We start from the raw sequence: 6773 nt of genomic DNA on the forward strand, positions 1-6773 counted from the left end.
TGCTTTTAAACACCAACATTACAAAATTGTTTAATGGGCCAAAAAGAAGGGCGGTTAACTGACTTTGACATATGCTGCCTGACCAAAACAGTATATTAATGCTTCTTAATACCAAACTCATTACCATTTTGCCCACTGCACGACAAGAGAGTCACATTTGTTTTAAATTACACATCCACCCCAAGAGCTCAAAATTGTTTATAAAATTTGTTGTTTGAGAACACAGACGTACATTCAGTGAAGAACAAACACAGTGTGTTACCAAATTGCAGATGTCCAGTAACTTCAAAAATAGAAAATGTGAAATTGGTCCTGATTCTGTAACCTTTCCTGTGTTCTGGAAAGCATGTCTTCATGACCTGAAGCAGCTCTGAGAAGCAATTGTTTTCTTTCCAAGAGACTCTTGGAGCACTTCTCAGTAACAGGCTGTGGCAACACCTTTGCTAAAGTATGTCTGATACTAGCTCCATGCCCTGAGGGGGGAAAGCTATACTACCGTAAGAGTGTTTGTGTGTGTGTGTGTGTGTGTGTGTGTGTGTGTGTGTGTGTGTGTGTGTGTGTGTATTTTTGATTAGACTGTACACATTTGTCTGTGTATTGAGCTGAGAAAAGGTGAGCTCTGATGTGCATCCTAATTCTTCCTGTGTTTCCATGTTTTTCTCCTCCCTGTGTATGCATGTGTGTGTGTGTGTGTATGTGGGCACCCAGGGTACATCATGTTCCCAACCTGCATTGTGAAGGGTGCCCAGGGAGAATAAGATAGGCTAATGATAGGCCTGGCTCAGGTCCTCTCCACAAAAGCACTGTCTGGCTGCATTGTGTAGCAGACTATTGTGAAAAAAAATTACTCATTGTGGGACAACGGCATTTGGGATTATGAAACAGGCATCCAGAGATTAAAAAAAAGATGGAATAAGCATCAGAACGAATCAGAAATTAACTCTGTGTATGTCAGCCCTTTAAAAAAAGTGAAATTTGTACCAGACTTTTTTACACAAACTCTTTCAATTTGGAAGCCGGTCATGCAGTAAAATATCCAGGTGGCTGAATTACATCTTCCCCCATGGACCCGGAGAAAGACACAGTACTGTATGCTCATGAAAAGCATTTGTTTCCCCTCCAGATCTACTGTTCCTCACCTCAGCCAAACTTTAACTCGGCCCTTAGTAGCAGGGTGGGTTACCACATTCTCACTTCTCTACTGAGAAGAAGAGTTGGAATCCCATGCTAATGAAAATGTTACTGCCTTCCAACCAGCAGCTTGTACCGCTCAGCCTGGGTGGTATGGAGAGTGCAAGTCTAATAACTCCCCCATTTCAGCATCTCTGCATCTACACCATGAACTATACTGGAGACAATACAAATACTTTCCATTGCCTGACTATAGCTGTGGTGCACCAGGTTTGTCGTGTGCGAGCTGTAGTCTGATGAAAAGAGCAAACCACAGTCTCTGAGCATGTTTTATGAAAGCTGTATTACTGTCTAATGCCTATTTAACAGTGTAATTATAACATATTGACTGTTGGTGATACTATTACTCACTCTCAAGTACAGGGCTGTGTGGGAGTGCGTGTGATGGCAAGTGTTGACAGGGTGCCTCATTATCTAAATAGGCGCCATCCAAACAGATAAGGGAGTGAGCACAAACCATGGTCACTTGAAACCCCACCCCCGCCCCTTCCAGACTTATATAAGCCAATCGGCTGCCAACTAGAACAACTGAGATGGGAGGGAGGAAAATAAAGGATAAGGAGAGAGGGAAGAGATGGGGCAAATATAAGACCAAGAACAAATACAGTTACACAAACATGAAGCATGAAAGAAGAAAGGCTTTTAATGGATGGGTGGTACTGCCTCCCTCTTCTGAAGTATTTGTGTTACAATATCTTTTGTTGTTTTGAAGTAATTTGAACTCCACCAAGCCATTTTACAGGTGTCCTTATTTTGATTTCAGACTTGTTTTTCATGCACTTATTTGAGGAATACTTTGTGGCAAAGCTGAGCCTTCAGTACAAAGAAAGAGAAACCACAACTTTATTCTGGACAAGTTTTACTCCGCGACCACAACACAAAGAACCCAGTATTTCCTTGACACTTGGGCGCCAGATATGTATGATTTATAACCACAGCATTAAGCAATCTGAAAAATTACCCTTTGTTCTTTCACAACATGATTTTATTTTCACTTTCATTTAACAAGTTTTGTTTGAATTTTGTTTTAGGTGTTTATTTAGTGTATTTTTTGCAGTGACTGTTCTGTGCACCTTTATGAAACATGATGTCTCTTTTTCATGCATTTAATGACTTTTATCTAATAATAATACACTTTATTTAACTAAATAACTTTTGACAAATGTTTCCATAATTAGGTGGTGACAAATAAGTTAAGAAGATGAACAGGGTAAATCCCTTCTTAAAGACTTTTCCATCACACGCTGATGTTGTGGATTTGATGGCAAACTTGATGTGTTACTTATACATTTCTAATCCACGTCTGGTACATTCTGTATCTCCACTCTGTTACACAGGACAAAAAAGCTTAGCTGGATTCTGCTGTGTTGACGTGTCAACAACGGTTTAATGCTGTGGGTCACCTCTGTGTACTGTATAGTGTAAGTGCATTAATATTTGTGTGTGTGAGTGTGTGTGTGTGTGTGTTTGCGTTGCCAAGGAGTGTGTCTTATGTCTTGTAAACAGACAGATGAATCACTCATTCCTGGCCCTTGCAGCTGTCATTGAGGAGTACAGGATTGGTCAATTAAAAGATTACAAGGCTAATTTATAACAAAGATATCTGCTAGCAAGGTCATCAAGGAGTCTTTCTAACCAAACCTTAAAGAAAAAGGCTGTCTTTTTTCATTATTTTCAACAGTTCTCATGACAAGACCAAAACCAACAATCCATTAGTCCATTTTTAATATGTTCAGACTTCCCCAACCTGTCTGTGTTGTCAGTCTCATTTGTTCCTCCTGAATATGTTAAAAACTGGTTGTGAATGTATAGTTTCATCTTTAAGAAAGGCTTCATCATTTCTTAAAGCCAGTGGGCACTGTCATTTTTAGCAAAAGTTATTGTATTTTTGGCCATCTCCCTCCAGCCAGCTGCCACCACTACCTAGATAAGTTATCTTTCAACTGTTTCTAATCCATGCAACAATTTCAACGCGAGCGACAGGAATAAATGGACTCAGGTCATCTGACAAAAGTTCAACTCTAAACAGTGTGCCACGGCGTGTAGCTTCAGGCAAATTAGGACATTCCATTAAAAATTAAATTGATTTCGTCGCTGATACTCTGAACACGCTGAGATTTTACAGTTTATTGTACATTGCCTAAAATGCATACATTTTATTATTTAATTATTTGTCAATAATGCTGTTTATGTACCATATAAAAATGTAGCGGGTCTGTTATACTGAATTATAACAACAACATAACCCTAATTAGGAGGAGGGGAATTTATTTTCTTTTTCATACAAACAATATATAGAAGGTGCTTTGCAGAGACAGAAACTTGCATATGGTACAGAGAGAGATACTGTAACAGCAATCTGATGAGCATGTTATGTTTATCATGTAGCTAGGGCCAACTGAACAAGGAACCGCAGCGGTTTTGGTAAAGAAAGGGCTGTACACTGGAGGTTGCATCAACCTATAGCACAGGGTGTGTGTGGATTTCTGTCTGCTGATAATGGATGGAGGGGTGTTTGGGAGGTAAATGTATACATGATAAACTGTGTCCATTCACCACATCACCAACAACTTCATTACCACTTTATAGACAGCAGACAGTGTCTAGTCTTGCAGTAGGGTACTGGAGGGGACTCATACACACACACACATTGTACACACTTGTACACAAACCATTCAACAGTGGTTCCAGGCATCTACTGGCACGGCACCAGGGGCAGCTTATTCACAGAACAACAAGGCAATAACTCAGGAGGTCCATTAAAAAGCCATTATTGTACATCCCTCTTTAAACGGGTTCCTCAGTGATAAAGTCAAGCGCAGGGCTATTTCATGATGCAAACACACCAAACACATAACAACAAGTCTTTGAAAATACAGGGAATTCTAATAATGTGAATCAATCTCCTGCTCCCTGAACGAATCTTTTCAACACAGATGTGGTCAAAGCATGTGTTACTGATGAAACTCATAAAAAAAACATGGCTTTTTACTTCCTCTCGTCACTAAAAAAACAACTTCCTTTAGCTATTGAAAAAGACTGTGACTTTTTCCACAGATAAGTTCCACCCACTGTCAACAACGCACTATTTTTAGCAAGTCCTGTCTATGTACTGACTTCGCACCAGGCTTCTGTCTGGCTGTTTGTCTACCTTTGAGTCTTTCTCTAGCCACCTCTCCCAGTAGCTCCCCCTCTCTCTCCCCTGACATTGCTCAGACCTGGCCTTTGTTTGTAAGGGATTGGCTCCTAAGTCTTGCCTGGCCATGAATCTGTTCTTCCAGCCCGACATCCTTCCCTCTCGCCACTAATCCCAGTTTTTTTGTTTACATCTGTCTGCCTTGCCACCTGCAACCCATGAAGTTATGTAACACTCTTCAGACTTGTGTACGTCGGGTAGTTTTCCTTTGTATGTGAGACACAAAGTTACACAGTTTAGTTTTGTTGCAAAAAAGTAATTAAGTAATTGGATACAGGTTCAGTTGTCAGGTTTGACATGCCTTTAATGTGGGCAAAACAGGGAGAGACAACAGCAATGAGAAGAATAGATTCAAAGCCTCATGATGCATTTGTGTATCTATGCAAGACTTCAGATTACGCTGCTCTGTCCCGGGAATTGCTTTGTATCAGTGGAATGGATGTGAAATTTCGATCTGATTGACTTTGATCCCCATGCCTGTTATAGCTTGTAGCAGCTTACATATAATGATTCATATGCAATGGTGCTGTAATTGTGCTGTATGTTTTTTTGAGTATGAGTATTTTTGTTTTTTGTTTTTTAGCATTTGTCTGGCAACTACGAACACTTTTACAGCTGTAAAGAATACAAGGAAAACAGTGTTTTGTTTACCCTACCCTTACATTTTTACATTCCTGACTGATTTGTGTGCTACCATACCGCCACAATGTTATCTGCAGAACAAGCCTGAATGGAGGAGTTTAGGCAGATGTCATTCACTCACAATGTCATAAATTTGTTTCAGTATTTTGGTTTCTCCTCTCTCCCTCCGACATTGTTTACACATTTCAATAGTAAAGCGTAAAGCCTTTATTTTTTCTATATCAGCATTTATGCACAACAAACACAACAAGGTGCACTATAGACTGAGCAGGCAGAAGTGCCCTGCATTCAGCTCTACTGAATGATAGGAGGTCATTTTGCGGGTGTGACCTGCATGTAAATTAACTCAACAGGTCACTCTACAGTCATGTCCATGATAAAAATGTATTTACTTCTTATTCTGTTGCACTATAGAGAATGGATCCACTGCCATGTACTCAAACTAACATAATTGTTGAATATACACTTGATGGCTTCCTCGATGGTTTACACATGGCAAATACACTTTCCATAACCTCCACAATGGCTCACTAAATACAAGTCTCAGACTTTTTGTAGCAAAGCTACAATATATTATGTTATATTTTGATCACAGAGTAGAGCTCTACAGCTCAGTGGGGTCTCTGACACAGCTGGACCTTGTCTCCACTCTATTGTGGGAGGGCTAGGTCAGGTTCAGCAGTCGACTGGATCAAACCACAGGCCAGTCATCATCTCAGGCCACAGTGAGGAACTTTTACCACTTTCTGCCAATGTAACGAGGTATTAAAAGGATAAATAGTTGCTTCAGAGCAGAAAATCCAACGTAGACAGGTTGTAACTCTTCTGTCAGATTCCTTTTACTGCCATTTTTTGTACAATTCATCATACAAAGCACAATCTTGGTGTCTGTGTACATAAAGTGAACTCACCTCCAATCATGTCTTACAGACAGACAGACTGACATTTTTGCCTGACAGAAAAATACCTGTCTCTCTCAGACAGGTATTTGTGGACTTCTCTTTCTCAGTCCACAGACCTGAACCAAAAAATGAAAACGATTTTGTCCTCACACACGTCAGGCAACCTCTTGCCAACACTCATTTAGCAGCTTCTTGTCATTTTAAACATGTTGACAGCTGGTTTTAAAGCCTTTTCTATTTTGCAACTGTGGGCTACAGAAATACAAGTCTGCACAATGGCATTACTTTAAACATTTTCTTTCTTCAAAGGATTAATAGATGTATTTTCTTTATCTTGTCTTTAAACCTGGAACTCTCTCAAGACCTGTCCTGTGGTCACATTAGTGGCAGCAGAGAGAATGTCTTTTATGAGGTCTATGACACTTTGTGACAGCTTTTGTGCTGCAGCTAAGTTCTTTTCCGCCTTTGTATTTTGACTGTTTACTGACTGACTTCACAGACCTGAAGTCCTGTAATAAATATTTGTGTCATCGCTGCAGGCTCTTCACCCCTCTTCACCCTGGCATGAGATGGTGTCTAGTGGCTGCTAAGAACTGACTGGCCGCCCAGAGTAAAGGTGTGCAAGGGTATCTTTCTCATTACAGCCAACTGTAGCTCTCTAAGCCTCAAAGTAAATCAACACACTTCCTCTAATTTTATCCTGGGGAAATCACAGATTCTGCCCCCTCAGGGCCCTCTGGCTCTGCCTCAAACACCAAACATGACTTATGAGTTCAAATTCTCCTCTCAGCACATTCCTGTGACCCTTGAATCATTTCCATAATAAGTTTGCTGGCCAAGCT

Source organism: Micropterus salmoides, unplaced genomic scaffold, assembly GCF_014851395.1.
Source record: "Micropterus salmoides isolate LMB-PRFRI ecotype aquatic unplaced genomic scaffold, ASM1485139v1 Ms_hic_scaffold_5, whole genome shotgun sequence".
NCBI lineage: Eukaryota > Metazoa > Chordata > Actinopteri > Centrarchiformes > Centrarchidae > Micropterus > Micropterus salmoides.